Source organism: Ischnura elegans, chromosome 11 (assembly GCF_921293095.1).
Source record: "Ischnura elegans chromosome 11, ioIscEleg1.1, whole genome shotgun sequence".
In the NCBI taxonomy this organism is placed as follows: domain Eukaryota; kingdom Metazoa; phylum Arthropoda; class Insecta; order Odonata; family Coenagrionidae; genus Ischnura; species Ischnura elegans.
In genome coordinates, this window is record NC_060256.1 from 102,205,974 (window position 1) to 102,222,386 (window position 16,413).

Genomic DNA, 16,413 nt, shown 5'->3' on the forward strand with positions numbered 1-16,413 from the left:
AAACGTGAAAGCACTTATATGTTACAGGTATAACTTTCAAGGACACTTACAAGTATAACTTTCACGCGACGAAATAATAACAACCTACCACATTCCATTGTGTGAATAAGTTGCGTATTCTAGTTTATTGTTTAAATTAATTAATTGAATGTAGCACGGGTTAATTGTATCAGTATTACGACACTATCAAAGTTTAAAAACCATTGACACAAATAACCTTAAACCTATACATGAAAAACTCTCAACAATAGCAGGAATTATTATGCACTCTTTTCTGTTTACATTACGTATACAACGTAAAACTGATTGGCAAAGGTATTAATCTTTGAAGTAAATCACAGCCTTTCATGAAATTATGCCGAAACTAAGTAAGAACTTGATCTTCATATGAATAATTACCCAATACATTGAATTACATCAACTTCTAACTCACCTCACAAATAGTGGAAGACGGCTACGGTTGCCACTCATCCATCCCCCACATTTGTAGCCATTTAGCCCTTACCTGAGGATTACAAGGAAAAACAAAAGCGCGGAACACATCCCTACAACTAATGGAACAGTTTGGTGCAGAAGAACCGCCCATCTCTCTTATTTATCAATTACAAAAATGTAAAAAACTGCACCAACTCGACGTTACGCCTATGCTACAACACAGGCCGCCATTAATGATGAGAGTGAAGATGGCAGACTGCGACGACTCAACTTCGTAGTTATTATATGGCAATATAGAGGACTCTGGTATACCGAACGGTTGACTCTTTCTCCCATAGAGCATCTGGAGAGGGCGTTAGCTACCCCTCCCACGGTAGGAAAGTGAAGCCAGGGGGGCGTGGCACTTCAGCCCGTCCGCCATATTCCTTTACCCCGGGTGAAGCAGAAATACATGGTTCCTTATGGGATATTCGTCAAAGGAAACTCAATATTTTCCCAACTGACAGCCGGAAAAACCCGTTCCCACCGATGAGCGAAGATTATTTGTTGAATATAAAACCGGAAAAAATGCATCTTTTGGATGAAATAGACGATTCAACCACGGTGCGGCAAATTCAAAATATGACGCACGACAAGTCACTTGCGACAATAGCAACTAATTTTCGGCTGTAAGCTGAAAAATATCTGATGAATTCATGTGAACCCTTAAAGTATATAACTTCTGATATTTACAATAGAATGTTTTAAACCAAATTCAATTATGAAAGTAAATATAAAGGGATAAATGGACGAGAGAGGAATGGGAGGACACTGACTGCTACGATAATAATCACGTTTAATTGCTATTGCGTGCACTACAAGATTTTATTTGGCTAACAATCCGTCAAAAATATACATAAATCGTGATTCAAGGAAAATAATATGGTTTAGCAAGACTTAACATCGGGAATCATGCCTACCATTACTTATGAATGCTCTACAAAAAGTATTGATGAGAAAATTTTAAACACAGCGAAGTCAAGCTTCGATTCTTGGCGCCGGACATTTTTTTCGGATATGTAACTTCAATATCTAAGTGTTACACAGTGTAAATCATTTCCGAAACTACTGTTAATAACCTCATGGCCATTAATCAAAAGGGCTTCCTCATCAAAGGAAAAATTTGAGCATTAGGAAAGTAAAATGTCATCTAAGAGACAAGCTCGAAAGAGATTTCGCTTACAATTCTGAGTAAACTGCCATGAAAGCAATACTGTCTTAAGAAATTGAGGATGGGTCTGATGAATTTCAAGTGCTGACAAATCAGAAATTATTTTCCTTCCCCGAAATCAGACGAACATGCACAGTGGGTAACAGCTGTGTTAAATGGAATCGTTGTAGGAGGTATTAAAAAAGAAAAAATTCCCATTTTCCAACTTATATAATGTACACACCCATCAAATGTTACATTTTCAGATTTGCAGAATGATTAAACAATGCTATTGAAACTGATTATTTATACAATCAATGCAAAGTAACCAAATTCACAATAAATCTCAGGCAGACATGATGTAAAATTCTATTAAGATATATTCAGATTGGCAAGAGAATTATGAATACATGATGAAGGCCGCCACACCTCCGGGATTATTTCCAATGTTTGTACATTCATACAACCTCAATTACATCGGCTACTGGATTAGCTGAACCTGCAATTAAAAATATGCATAAATTCTTTAGCTATATTAAACCTAAATAGGAATTATTTGACAATTTCAATGGGCAGAATCTGTGTGATATATCAAATGCTTAGCATCACCAATCAAGATAAACCTCTAGATATTTATGAAAAATGCTATCACTTAAGTTTCTACTTCATCAGGAGAACAATGAATGAGAAATTTCAATTTCAAGTTCATTTGAAGTTCGTCGCTAATTAACCCTCGAACGCCCAGAGATTTTTTTTCGTATAAATGTATTAATTTTGAGTCATTTCTATTTAAATAGACTTCATGCGATGGAATACATATAATTTTTGATGATTAATAATATTATTTTGACATAAATATGGGTTGCGTATACGCAACCGTGGGCGTTCCCCATGTCAGCGAGTTTCAAACTCCATACTCTAAAATAGGCAACATATACCAGTTGTAAATATTTATTTTTCATTAAAAATAAATTTCAACCATACAAACTAATTGCAGCATTTATTTATATATATTTGTGACACAAATATTTTCAAATTGTTCATAAAATAAACCAGTAATTAATTCTAATGGTACAAAATACATATAATTTCTAAGAACTCTTCACAAAAAGGTGGTACTTTTCAAAACAATACACACACAAACCGACATTGCATTTCTTTCAAGATGTTTGACATATTGTTTTACAAAATTGTCCTGCACATTTACGTCTTCTCTTATCACCATTCACGATTACAAAATGGCCAATCAAGTCAAATCGCAGTTCTTCTGTAGCGGCTCTATTTCTTACATTCCCTCGTTTTCCTTTCTGGTAAGGCTGGCCATATTTCAGAAGGTAATGTTGGACTATGCTTCTCCTAAATTGAACTTGCGTCAAAGCCTGCCCTGAATGCCGCATTGAAACCCATGCATTCTGGACCGCAGCATCAATGATCCAAGTTAGAATTGGCCAGTACCATTTTTTCCCTCTGATAGCGATTCGGCAATAGCTTATATTTTTGTCCATTCTATCAGTCCCTCCCATGAAAATATTATACTCTCGAATCATGTGTGGCCGTTGTATTTAAAATGCGTTTACCAAGTTTTTTGCACCAGCGTTTCACTTTTTCTGCAGGGTGAATACCATGGCACGTTGAAGCAACAGTAACAATTGAATTATCTACCCACTTGCACACGATTACGCCCGAGTTTGTCTCACAACGATATGCATAACTTCCCCAAATCATCGTTTTCATTTCACCCTTGATGGTAATGGGCAGTATTTAGGGATTCTATTTTCTCTTAGAGTTCCCGTACCACCATATCCCCGGTTTTTTAGTTTTTGTAGGAGAGGAACACTGGTAAAAATGTTGTCAAAATATAGACTAATAGGCAGGCCTTTTGCTTGCTCAGGTAGACGGTCTAGCATTACCATCATCGGTGCAGCACATTTCCCAAACTCTGTTTCATATTCATTATTCCCAAAAGGATTCTTACCTTGATACACATCGAAATCAATTAGATAGCCAGTTTTTGTATTCAGACACCACGCCTTGTACCCGAAACGGATAGGTTTTCCGCGAATAAATTGCTTACAAGAATGTCGGCCATAATATGCAATCATGTAGGTACTCGTCATAATCAATTTCTCGTACCGGTCTAAAATGTTTGCGGCAATTTAGGCTAAACTTCTCTAGAATAGGGCGCAATTTCCACATTTTGTCACCTGTAATTGGACTATTGTTATCCGCACAATGCAGGAATCTACATATTTCTAGGAAGTGATTCCGTCGCATAGTCCCAGCAACCATTTCACAACGGGTATCACCGCTTTCTTCCCAAAACATTCTCTTGTTGGGTAAATGGTGATAACTCGAAAGCAAAAGAATTCCAAGAAAAACTTTGAGCTCATCTTTCTCGATATTTGGATGTGGCAAATTTAGGAAGAGCGCATATTTATTGCTCTCGGTCACTAAATGTTCCAAAATATCACTATCAAAAAATAATTCAAACATTTCCACGCATGATTTATTACTAAACTCAGAGTAATTTTGTTCCGGAAAAGGGGGCAGGAAATAACTGATGTCTTTTTCCTCCCAAACAACGTCCTCTTGATTATGAACACATTTTCTTTTCTTTTTGTAAATATTTCTTCTGTCACTCAAAGACAAATTATGTGCAGTAGTTGACTCACTCGGCGTTGCGGATGTGTAATTCTGCTCGCCACAAAAGACGGCAGGCACAGTCCCAATATCAGGTAAAAGGTCGCCAGGTATCCTGCGGAAAAAACCTCAGCACCTGCACCTGCACCCAATTGTCGACCAGATAAATTGTCAACTTTGCCGGCGTCATCTTCTTCTGCGGAATCTTCATCAGACGCGACGTTGCATTCCGGAGGTTCTATGTAAATGGCATCTAAATCACCATCAATATCATCAGATTCAAGGGTATCAAGAGCTTCTTTCAATGTAATATCACTGAAAATTATAATTAATGCATAATGATACTCGTCTTTGCCATTAATAATGCAAATCAATAATACTCATTTTTTAAAGATCATAAGAAATGTATGAAGTAAATAATCCATCAATAATTAGGGAGAACCTATAAATAATTTACTTCCCAATATACGCACAAAAATATTTCTTTGTTGTGTTAAACATTTAAACAAATATATACATCATAGCTGTGGAACTTATATTAAAAACTGCACGATGACATAATAATTTAAAAAATCGCCGATATTTGAGAAAAATTCTTATCGCTACCATTACCGCCCGTGGTTGCGTATACGCAACCGCATGAATCAAGACCAATTATTTTGAACATATAGTCATTTTTTTGCCAAAAAATGATATAGTTAGTATCAAAATAGTATCTGTCAACATAGTATTGCAAAATATGTGCCGGAAAATACAAGGAATAACAATTAGACTTCTACTTACACGAAGCGTACATCCATATTGAGCGTAGACTGCACCGCGAGCTATGTCTGCCACCTTTTCTGTCGTGAGCTCGACTGGTTACCGAAAGAAATCATAGGAACATGTAGATAGAACACTTACGCACAATGTAGTAGTTTCATTAGCCGATAAGAACTACGTTGTGGCGTCAGGGACTGTATTCGCGACATTGTAACTTCGGTTGCGTATACGCAACCGTGGGCGCTCGAGGGTTAAACAAGTGATTGAATGCAAGATATTCAGAATAGGAGGGCTGATTACTTTCTTTGACCACCACAAAATGCATGAATTTCTGTTGGATGTGTCAAAAGGTGTCACACTTCAAGCAGTAGCCCAATGGTCTATCTCACTAGGCCACCGCACTTCCACACTGGTGGTAAACAGAGTTGGTCCTTATCAAATTGGGAACAATTTATTACACATATACAAAATAATCCTATTCCATTTAATGTTGTCTAAAATATGCAATATTTTTGTCACCCTTTAATGCCAAAACAATGAAAGTAATGAAATTGAATTTTTGCAAGCTAGTATTTGAGTAACTTGACATTATGGTGCACATGTGTGGTACAAAATAGGTGCATACTTTTGTTTGCTATGTATTGTAGTGGTGTGACATATGCGTGCACCTAGTGTACATATAGCCTAAAAAATTGTTTATTGTATCGTAAGCAATAACCTTAATGAGTGTTATTCACATTGATTAAAATTGAAGTGATAATTGTAACGAAAGACAGATATGTTGAGTCAAAGGGGGAAATTCATTGACAGATCATGAGTTCTGGGCGAGTAGTTAGTAGGAAACCACCATATGTGCCACAAACTTTCATCGCCTTATACAGGGTAATTACTTATTTTTTTCAAATTGCAAAAACGAACACATGATTGATCATGATGAATACATTCACAAAGAAGCAATGAAAGGGGCACTAACTTGAAAAAAAATGAAAGAGGCACCAACTTGATCATAGCATAGATCATAGCATGATCACAGCATAGCAAGGAGCTGTTGCTTCAGCAAAGTTGTAATCGTTGTAATCACAAAAACAAATATAAAAAACACCTACGAGCAAAAAAAAATGAAAAATGATATTAACCAGAGATTTCTGTAACTCAGCAAAAACTAATTAGAATGTTCCCTCCACTTTCTAAGAGATTAGTTGACATGAATGGGCTATGAAACAAGAAAAAACACATTCTGGGCATGTAAAGTGGTTCATTAATACATATCAACTTATGCTTTTACAACAATATTTTTATGACTAAGCATTTTATTTCTAAATAAGATCAATTAAGGTGTATGTCAACCCATCAACAGAGGAAGAAGTTCGTGTTCTTTTTTTGCTGAGTAAGTGCTGTTACTGGTCATCGCTAATGATCATAATAACTTTTCGGTCGATAATTGAATTATTGCTAAGCATTTTTGTACCATTATGTCAATACACAAAAATGTTCACCAGCGATGGTACGCAGGGATGAAAAGAGTTCCGAAAAAGAACGGATATTTTTAAATATCTTACTTCATTACGATAAGCATTATCACTCATGACAAAATTCGACATAGTATAATACAATTTTAGCACTGACAAGGATAAGTAACAAATAACCAGTACACTGCCGCACATGAGTCCACCTGCTGCACGCGGCACATACATAGATAATTAACAAGGTTGACCATGCACTTCAAGCCAATGATATAGATATTACTAATAATTGACCATTTTGCAACTTACCGGTGGAATGTGAGTCCACGTATCTTTTTACCGGGGCAATTACTGCACCCGTAAGCCGCGCAGCAAACCATCTGCGAAGGTTGAATAAACATGTCGTTTTCTAGATTAAATACTCACTTTTTAAAGGAGATAATAATATACCAGTATTAAGATGAATTCTAGAAGATCAGCATACCTTCAGAATGCTTCAGCAGCCTCGGTATACTGAAAATTAGGTGATTTTCTTAACACGTACCTTTATGGGAAAACGAGCGAGCGGGGTAACGGAATATGGCGGACGAACAAAAGCGCATCGGGTAAACAGCTTTCTGCTGGCTTCACTTTTTTCACCTAGAACGCCCTCTCCAGATGCTCTATGCCCAAAATCCTCCCACGTTATTCAATTTTTTTAGTTCGTTACAGAGTGGCGCTGCGAGCCTGTCGCGCGCCCAGTATCGCGTTGCTGTTACATTCATTTCAATGGTGAACCAGCGAAGCTCATCACTTGGAAGATGTGTTATATTGCTAAAAAGCTATTAAATTTGAAGATGGTTCGTGCATCGCGCTTTTAATATGTGTCTAATAATTCTACAAGATACAGGAAAACCAGGAAGGAATGCTGAGCTGAAAATAAAAGTTTTTTCAAAGCAGTGGTAAGTACTCAAAATGCGGTGGGTTACCGATGTTAGTTTTATGGCTCTGTTATCGTTAATTTGGTAATTTTTTCGTGGTTTTAGATCCCAGTGACCTCGTTTTTTATTTGAAAATATGTGTTATTCGCTAAGAATAAATTAGCGGTGCAAATAGATAGCGGAAATACTGCAGTATCTGCAATGGCGGCTTTGTTTACTCTTCCATGCATGCCCTTTCTCTTGTTTTTAAAGAGGATATGGCAAAGCATCCGATATTTATTTACGGAAATTTTTATTTTTATCTTCGCGGGAAATCAATGGTTCATGTTTTTCACATAATACCGAAATAATATCATGCCATGTTGCCGTGGAGGCATAGTTCCATCAGTTTTTACTAATTGTGTTATTGTACTTAATTACAATTGCATAACCTCGGTGGTTTCGTAGCTCGCTTTGCAATTAATTGATGGCTTTAGATATTTAGTGAAGAATTTTGTGTCAGTACAGAAAGAGGAGGAAAAATATCGCTCCACCACGAATTGAAAACTTGTATTGTTTCATTCCTATTAGATACAGTTGTGCAGAGAATTTATGTTTTTATGATCATGGTGAAAGTGTTAATGTGCATCCTACTCTAGTTTTAGGACTTAATGACAGTGAAATTATAATGGTAGCTTCTGTTATCTGGTGGGATAATATTTATGGCGCCCTAGCGATAGTTATGCTTGCATCCATGCTCATTTTATGCAAGTATTGATGTTGTTTAGCGTACAATAATATACACGGACTAACGGTGATCCGCCTACGGATGTTGAAATATAATTAATTTCATATTTTTTTACTTTGTGGATTTGCTGCCATTGCAGTTTAGAAATTGTTGTAGTTGTAAACAAAGTGCAACAACAGTAATGTGGTCAGGATATTTTTTGCTGAAAAGGGGCAGGGGTTACTATCTGTAATAAAAAAGGAAGTCATGAGAATAGAGTAAATGGTGGTAATATTAAGAATTGAAAGGATGAATTTAGCTCTTGATATTTGCAATCGAAAATTTGGCCCCACCCTTTCATTATGATATTTTTCTCGTGCCTCAAAGCCTCACATTTTTGGTGTGACATAACCTCGTGTAACGCCATTATTAGCTAACTGTGGAGATTTTTCGTGGTAAAAGTACTGTCATTCCACATTTATAACTGATACGACCTAGGATTGCAACTCATTTTTTAAATATATTTTTTTAAATTTTGCCTAATTTTGAAAAATTTCTATTTCTAGGCGGTCATTCATCTCCAGATCTTTTGGTGGAAGTGATACTGCCACAACCGTGGAAAACCCTCAAATCTTCATGAACTTCGAGATTTATTTACATTTTTCACACTTCCAACCTTTGCCCTTATCCTTTAAGCTCGCCTGTACAGTGTTAATGATAGTGCTTGTGCTTTCATGAATAAATGCATTTTAAATTTAACAACAATCACTTCCTTCAACTACCGTTCCCAGACGTCCCCTTTTCCTTTACATTGGTTGCTGTTTCGGTTGATCTTGTGATGTGTATTTCTGTGACTTTCTTGGGTTAAGAATTTAGCAAGGTGTTTTTGTTGTGCCTAAAGTCTTAATTAGGGTTCTCAAACGTACATTTTCCATTTCAGAATAACCATTAAGTCTTAATCTAATCTTAATATGAGTCGTTATGTGAAGCTTTCAGTAATTAATTTTGGGCCAGTTTTTCTCATTGCGGATCTTTTAATTTCTGAATCGGAGATAACCGTATCATCGTAGCTACCAGTTTAGGATTGCCTGTTTAAGGTGACCTAATGAGAGTTTAAAGGAGATATCTGCAGCCAAAACTTATTTCCCCATTCAGCATAATTGCGCTGGAGTTCCTTGGAGGAGGAAACGCCGACTCGATTGTCTGTATCGCCAATTTTTTTTGGGGGACCGATACCTTGATAATTATATGTCAGGCAGTATGCCGTTAGCGATAAATATATGATGATCAGGACGCAAATAACTTCTTTTTTACGAAGTAGAGCTAATAAAATACGACTGCTAGCAGACGACAACATCTCATTTTCAATTTCTTCTAAAGACAATGTTTTTTGTGCATGGACTTTCTAACTGGCTGTCAATGAAATTAAAAGGCTATTAAATTGCTTCTTAGTGTTCAATTCAGTTAAAGGCATTTTAAATTCGTTGTTCCAGCGATCAAGTATTGTATTTGGTTCAATGCAATTTCGTAATGCTGGACGCGCAAACACCCACTAGTACCATCTATCGGCGATTCCCTCGCACGGAAGCTTTTGGGCCACCTAGCGGCCGGGAGTTGGAGGGGGCTGCTTTCTCCATTGGGAACGACTCTGTTTTCTCTTTCTCCAGGGCAAGGCCCTTATATACTGGTTACTAATCTTCCAAAAGGTTCTCATTGAAATCGGTAGGGGGCGCTGTTGCCTCAATCTTCCGACAATAGTTCCTCTTTTGAACGAGTGGCAGCGCGAGGGTGCCCATGGTTTCTAGTTGTAGGAAAATTAACATGGCGAGTATAGGCTAAACGTTGACTTGAGGTGTTTTTTTCCATTTTTTCAGTGGTAAGGAGGCCTTCTGGAGGTTTCATTTTTTGACAGTACGAAACTGAGTGTAGTGGCTAGAAAGTGGTGCTATTAGCTCAGAAAAGTCAGCGATGGTTCAGGAGTAGTGACTTGAAACAAATCCCGTGCCCTCGCTCGTAGTGGGATCCCGTTTACTTACCTGTGAACACCATGGCTTACGACAAGGGGTCGTTTTTGTGCGTGGTTTTAAGTCGGTATATAATGCTAAGAAGAAATAAAATTCCAAACTGGGCATTATAAACTCCCATTTGTGGAAGGCGGCGGTAAGTACACTGAATGTTTACATGTTGCATTTTTGAATAAGTTGTTTCTTGTGCATGGTACCTAAGTTATGATAACGGTGGAGGCCCGAAGTGTCACTAATCTTATCAATTAAGTTTAATAACAATGCAAATGTTTCAACTGCGTGTCCATATTACAGCATTTGTCGAAAATGAAACACCTATCCCGCTCAACATTTTTAGTCGACCTTATTCCAAGATGGCAGAATGTGGTGGACACGTTAATTTTAATTTTGTAAGTAATGCGTGCCGCCTACTGTCCATCGCATGGCACAGTGAGTATTCGCATTTAAAGTTGATATTTTTTAAACATTGTTTTGCTCTATCGGAAGTAGAATCAAACTCTTGAAAAGTTATTTTTAAGTTTTTTTTTATCTGGAATGGACCTGATGTTTTGGTTTGGGTTTCTTGTTTATATACATTACTAGCTGAGAAGCCCTTTGATTTTGAGCAGCTCGGAGATGAGTTAGAGAATTTGCCTAATTCTTTGTGCATTGAAGTTGGCCGTTGTGCGTGAAAATGCTATTGTTTATTTCTCTTCGTCACAAGGTTCATAAGTTTTGTTCATGGTAGCAGCCCACACAGCACACGGACACCTTTCGGACATCCGGTGATTGTCCGCCAAGTGGCCTATGGACATCCTACGGACAGCCAAATTCATACAAAATGATGTCCGCTGCAAGTCCGCATGTCAGTAAAAAAGGTGGCCTATGGACGACCTGAAATTGTCCGCTCTGGACACCTTGAGGACACGTTTAGGTTAGGATTGCATTTTGTTCGATACAAATAAATAATAGGTCCAGACAAGAATTTAAATAAATAAGGCATCAATTCCATGCACAATATTTATTTGGCTTCTTAAAATAATAAAATGCAAGAAACTACATACATATTATTAAATTTTCTTCTTCCCCTGCAACCGCTCCTTGGCGTGCCTTAGCCAGTTTTGGATGGCAACCTCCACATCTTTTTCAGCGGTCATGCTCTCCTGCACTGCTCCTGTAATAATGAAGTATATAAACATTTCATTGTAGCAAGAAATTGTATCTTGTACGTAACAAGCAGATTACATAAGACAGGACGCTACAGTCTTATTAGTCACGTGTTTAACATTCTTAAGGTTTCAAAATTAGGAAACCTGTCCATTACAGGCTGAATACATTTTACAAACTTTTCTTTAACTTTTTCTTGTTCTTAAATAAGAAAAGATTTTGAGTAAAAATATTAATATGTTAGTAATGTATACATTATGATTAAGAACATTTTTCATACAACAATTGTTGAACTAGATTTTAATCCCAAATATGAGAAGACTGTTTGCCTGTTAGACCCTGGTGCACCATCTAGAAAAAAATTCTTTGATCCATCCTTGCCAGACAGCTAAGTAGAGGTCTCGAAAAAGATATTGGAAAAAGCATTCAAATGGAGGATAATATTTCTGAACAATTGGTCTCTGCTTGAAGATTATGACTACACTAGAGTGAATTGTGTTACATAAGCTGGAGCTAAGGAAGACTAATGCAGAGGAGCTGAATATGATATAGGAGTAAAGGAAACTAGAAAATTTAAAGGAGGAAGTTTAAGTGGACTAGATCTCTTGGGATTAGTGTGAAAACAGCCACACTGATTTGGCACACAAACCACTTAGCTGCATTGGCCGAGATGCAACTTAAAAAAATAGAAACTTTGAAAAACTAGCAAAAACTTGCTGTAGTTAAGGCCATTCCATGATTTAGATCTCCGAATTCTTCCAATCTTAATAATTAAAATAGATCTTCTAATGTAGTCTGGTATCGAGGCAAAAGTGAAAACCTAGCTCACTGGCAATATTCACATTTCGACAGAGACATAACAGGTGAATAGCAACTAAAGCCTGCTGTGAGCTACTGAAATTTCTATAGCTCCTACAACAACACCTACTTCAAAACATCTTAGTTAGCTAGAGCTACTAGAAAATAGTAGCTTCTGTAGTACTGTGCAACTACCATCCCTGTTGAATAAGTTATCCCATTCTTAAGTTCTACAGGTGTTATACATCGAACTTTTATAGAGCATGAGATCCTTTTCAACCATGTTTTTGGTAATTATACCTCCCATATGCAGAACAAAAATTGTTTTCAAATGTTTGAATTACTTGGTAGTGGAATCTGCATCTGAAAATAATACATAACAATACTATTTTCTCTACCTTTAGCATGGAAGGGTGAACCTTGTATTACAAGATGTTCAATAATTATTTAAATTTACTTTATATGGGCTCCCTTAACAGGAGCAACTTGCGAAAAAAGTATCCAGACCAAAATTATTCCTCCTTGCCCAAACCTATATAATAATCAAACGAATACTTACACCTCTCTCTCATGCCTTGCTTTAGCATGTTCCAGCCAACTCTTCACTGTAACTTCCACACTAGAATTGGTGGCTGTATCGTCCTGGTTCAGAGCAACATCTGTAAAGAATGAAGACAAATAAGTATACAGACAATTATAAGAAGAGAGACATACAAACTTATAAATAGAAATAGGAACTAAATAAAATACAGATAAGGTATTTTTATTCAACTCCACTACATGAAAGCTATAGTCAGTAAATGCCTCCAGGTAAATATATCAGGTTCACGATACTCTACACCAAAATGTGTACCGATGGCTGTACGAAAAGATGCACAAGTTCTATTTTCTGGGTATAAGATTTCATGCAGCAGTTTGAGCAAATAAATGAACCATGTAACATAGCCGTAAGGTTTGTTTACACAATATATCACTTATAATTAGACCTTGTTTAGATTCATCCCAAGTTTCTTACAGTCGTCCTATAGTTTCCACTAAATTAAATGCATGGGTGACTAATAGCACAGTTACTTAGTTTGTAGTTAAATTAGTTTATAATTTAGTAGGTTAGCAAAGTTGGGCAGAAAAAATATATTAAACGCTATAAAAGTTACGTCGGCATTGTAATTTTTTAATCCCTAAGCCTTATCTTTACTGACATAATAGATCATTTATTTATTTAGGACCTAAAATCTTTAATTATTAACCTAGTTCCATCAAACAGATAAAGAGTATAAAAACTTTTTGTAAAAAGGCTAAACATTGGTGGTTATCCTATCATAACCTTAATCGCCATATCCTATCATAACCCTTCGACCTGAAGACGCTGGCAGGATAGCCAGCGAAACTGTTGTCAACCAACAATCTGACGCGGAAGAAAACCCTGGAGAATTGCAGAGATCAAACCATCGCCGCGGAAACCTACGCTCTAACATCCTATCATAACATTAATGTTCTTTTTCGATGCGTGCGTGAATATACATATCAAAAGAAATCACACGGTGTACTCCGATTTCAAAGAATTAATAATTTACGTGAAACCTATTAATCATATATGCGTGTTGCAAAATCCCCCGGTTACACGTAAGTACAATTCCTAGTTATATATATATATGTAAAAGGGCGGATGCTGGCTCGTCATGTTCGAAAGCAAATACCTAAGCATCCCACGCTCTCTCCGTTCTTTTCCTCAGCTTGCACATCCCTCTGGTTTCCGGTCGCTCCTTTCCCACCTATAGGTACTGCAACATCAGCGACCTACGAGCCTCACACGCCACGGTGGTGGCAACGAATCGGAGAGGTGAATGCCGGTCACGTGGGGACGCCTAAGGTGGACTTGGGAGAGTAAGCAGCTTGGCAGCGGGGAGTCAAGCGCGAGATGTAGAGAGAGCAACATCAACTTGGGGATCAATAAAAGAATGGTCTTTATCTCACAAAATCTTTCAATTCTGTTCCCTGTACTTCCTCTGACGAACCAGTAGCGGTCGTAAATCTTACATTGGTGTCGGAAGTGTCGGATCTTAGTCAGAGGAGGATACATATCAGAAGATAAGACCATGTCTTCTCGAATCAGTTTAGGCGGACGAGAGGTGGAGCTCCAGCATGCCATGGACGAACTGTGCGAACGGCTCCGCAAGGTCGAAACGGAAAATAAGAGGCTGAAGGATAGCAGCGCGGCAACCGCGATAGAAACTCGACCACAGCTCGCATATTTCACGGCGGTTGGCGAGTTTTCGGGAAAAGTCGAGGAGGATGTCGACGCCTTCTTTTCAAAGTTGGAGGGAATCGCAGATCTCGGTGGATGGTCCGATGCCGATAGATTGCGAGTCGCTAAGCTGCGTATGCTCGGAGACGCTAATATTTTCATTCGTAGCAAAGACGAATGCCGCGAGGCAGACTCGTACGAAGTTTTTAAGGCTCTCGTTACGGCGCGGTATCGCTCCAAAAGGAGCGCGCGGTTTTTCCGGGAGATGTTAACGAACCTCCGCATGTCACCGGGCGAAGGCATTGAGGCATTTGCTGACCGAGTGCGGGCGATAAATGCGCGAACCTACTCCACTGAGGGCCCAGCAGAACGAGTGGCGGAGCGACGTGTCGAGGCGGATCAGCGGGCGCTCGACACGTTCCTACGTGGGCTAACTGGGGAGGTTGGCCATCAGTGTCGACTGACTGCCCCTGAGACCTTCGATGCTGCCATCGCTAACGCCATCCGGATCCAGGAGACTGAGAGGAGGCCGGCGGAGGGACCAAGGGATGGACCACCCGCCCGCCGAGTATTCCATGCCCCTAGCCAGCGCGTCTGTTTCAACTGCGGGCAGCCCGGTCACCTTTCCAAGCAGTGCAGCCGAGGAAGGCGCTGTTTTATCTGCGGAAGGGGAGATCATCTGGCCCGTGATTGCAGGAGCCATAGCGGGGTCCAACAGGCGGGAGATTTAAATGGCGCTGGGGCCGGAAGAGCCGCCGAATCCGGCCCCTGGTAAGTGTAATCCTACCTCGTGTGTGCAGTGAGGGGGATTCATGCGATTTGGTGGCAGTAGTTAACATTTTAGGAAGAAAATGTAAAATGCTAATAGACACGGGGGCTCAGATTTCCCTAATCAGGCGCGCTGTATGTGGAACAGACAAAATCAGAGCACCTACGGTCAGAATTTTGGGTATTGCTGGGGGAAGAATGTGGAATTACGGGGAGAAAGAAGTGACCTTTTTTGTGGGGGCAGTGAAGTATGATGTAAATATGCAAGTGGTTGAGCGAGTTGCAGAATTTGACGGGATTTTAGGTTTGGATTTTCTTAAGAAATATGAGGCATCAATTGATGTGAGTGGGGGTAAACTTTGTGTGGGAAAAAATAGTTGGCCATTAACAGGGGAACTAGTAGAGAAGAAACAGGACCTGAAGGAGGAGATTAGTTCTAATAAGGAAAGTAGTCCTAAAAGACACGAAAAAACTATTAAAAATGTAGAGTTGAGGTTAGTAAATGCTATATCTGTGCCGCCGCGTAGCGAAAAAATAATTAGAACAACAATTGTAAGTGAAACCCCCATTCAGGGTCGCGAAGTGATTGTGGAACCCATACTTCCGGATGTTGAGGGGTGTGCCGTGGCTCGTAGTTTGAGTAGCGTAGGTGAAGATAACTCTGTTATCCTTCAAGTGGCGAATTTTGGGGCAGAGGAAGTAAATTTTCCAAAGGGGACGTTATTGGCTACGGTAGACGAGCTAGTTACAGGGTTGGTGGGCGAAAGTGATGTGGCAAGAGTTGGCCAAATAGGGACGACAGAAAATGTCACCGATAAATTAAATTTTGCTGACAAGCTAAGTCACTTAAGGCCTGATGAGGTGAATGTGTTGAGGCCTGTCCTGGAGGAATTTCGTGACCTTTTTAGTCATAAGAAAAATCTACCCGCGACAGATATCGCGTACCACCACATACCTACTAATGAGGCGAAGCCCATATATCCTCGCCCATACCGCACTCCGTACCATCAGAAGCCATTGGTAGAGAAATTTGTGCGAGAGCAACTTGAGGCTGGGATAATTACACCTAGTGAAAGCCCATGGGCATCACCAGTCGTTATCGTGCCAAAGAAATCCACAGATGGGAAGCCGGATTTTAGATTTTGTGTAGATTTTCGGCAATTGAACTCCATTACAACACCCGATGTCTATCCGATTCCAAATATCGTCGATACTCTTGATTATTTGGGGGGGTGTAAATATTTCACGACCTTAGACATGACCAGCGGGTATCATCAAATACCCATGCACCCTGAATCGCAGCCTAAAACTGGTTTC

The 16,413-nt window shown here is 38.9% G+C and overlaps 1 long non-coding RNA gene across 1 annotated transcript; it reads right to left on the reverse strand.

Moving 5' to 3' along the window:
• Nucleotides 1–2,049: 2,049 nt before the first annotated feature.
• Nucleotides 2,050–7,120, reverse strand: LOC124168012. The gene is made up of 3 exons (XR_006866816.1): nt 6,974–7,120; nt 6,799–6,869; nt 2,050–2,123 (listed from the first exon to the last, which is right to left on the reverse strand). It is a non-coding gene; the product is annotated as an uncharacterized LOC124168012 (long non-coding RNA).
• Nucleotides 7,121–16,413: the final 9,293 nt, after the last annotated feature.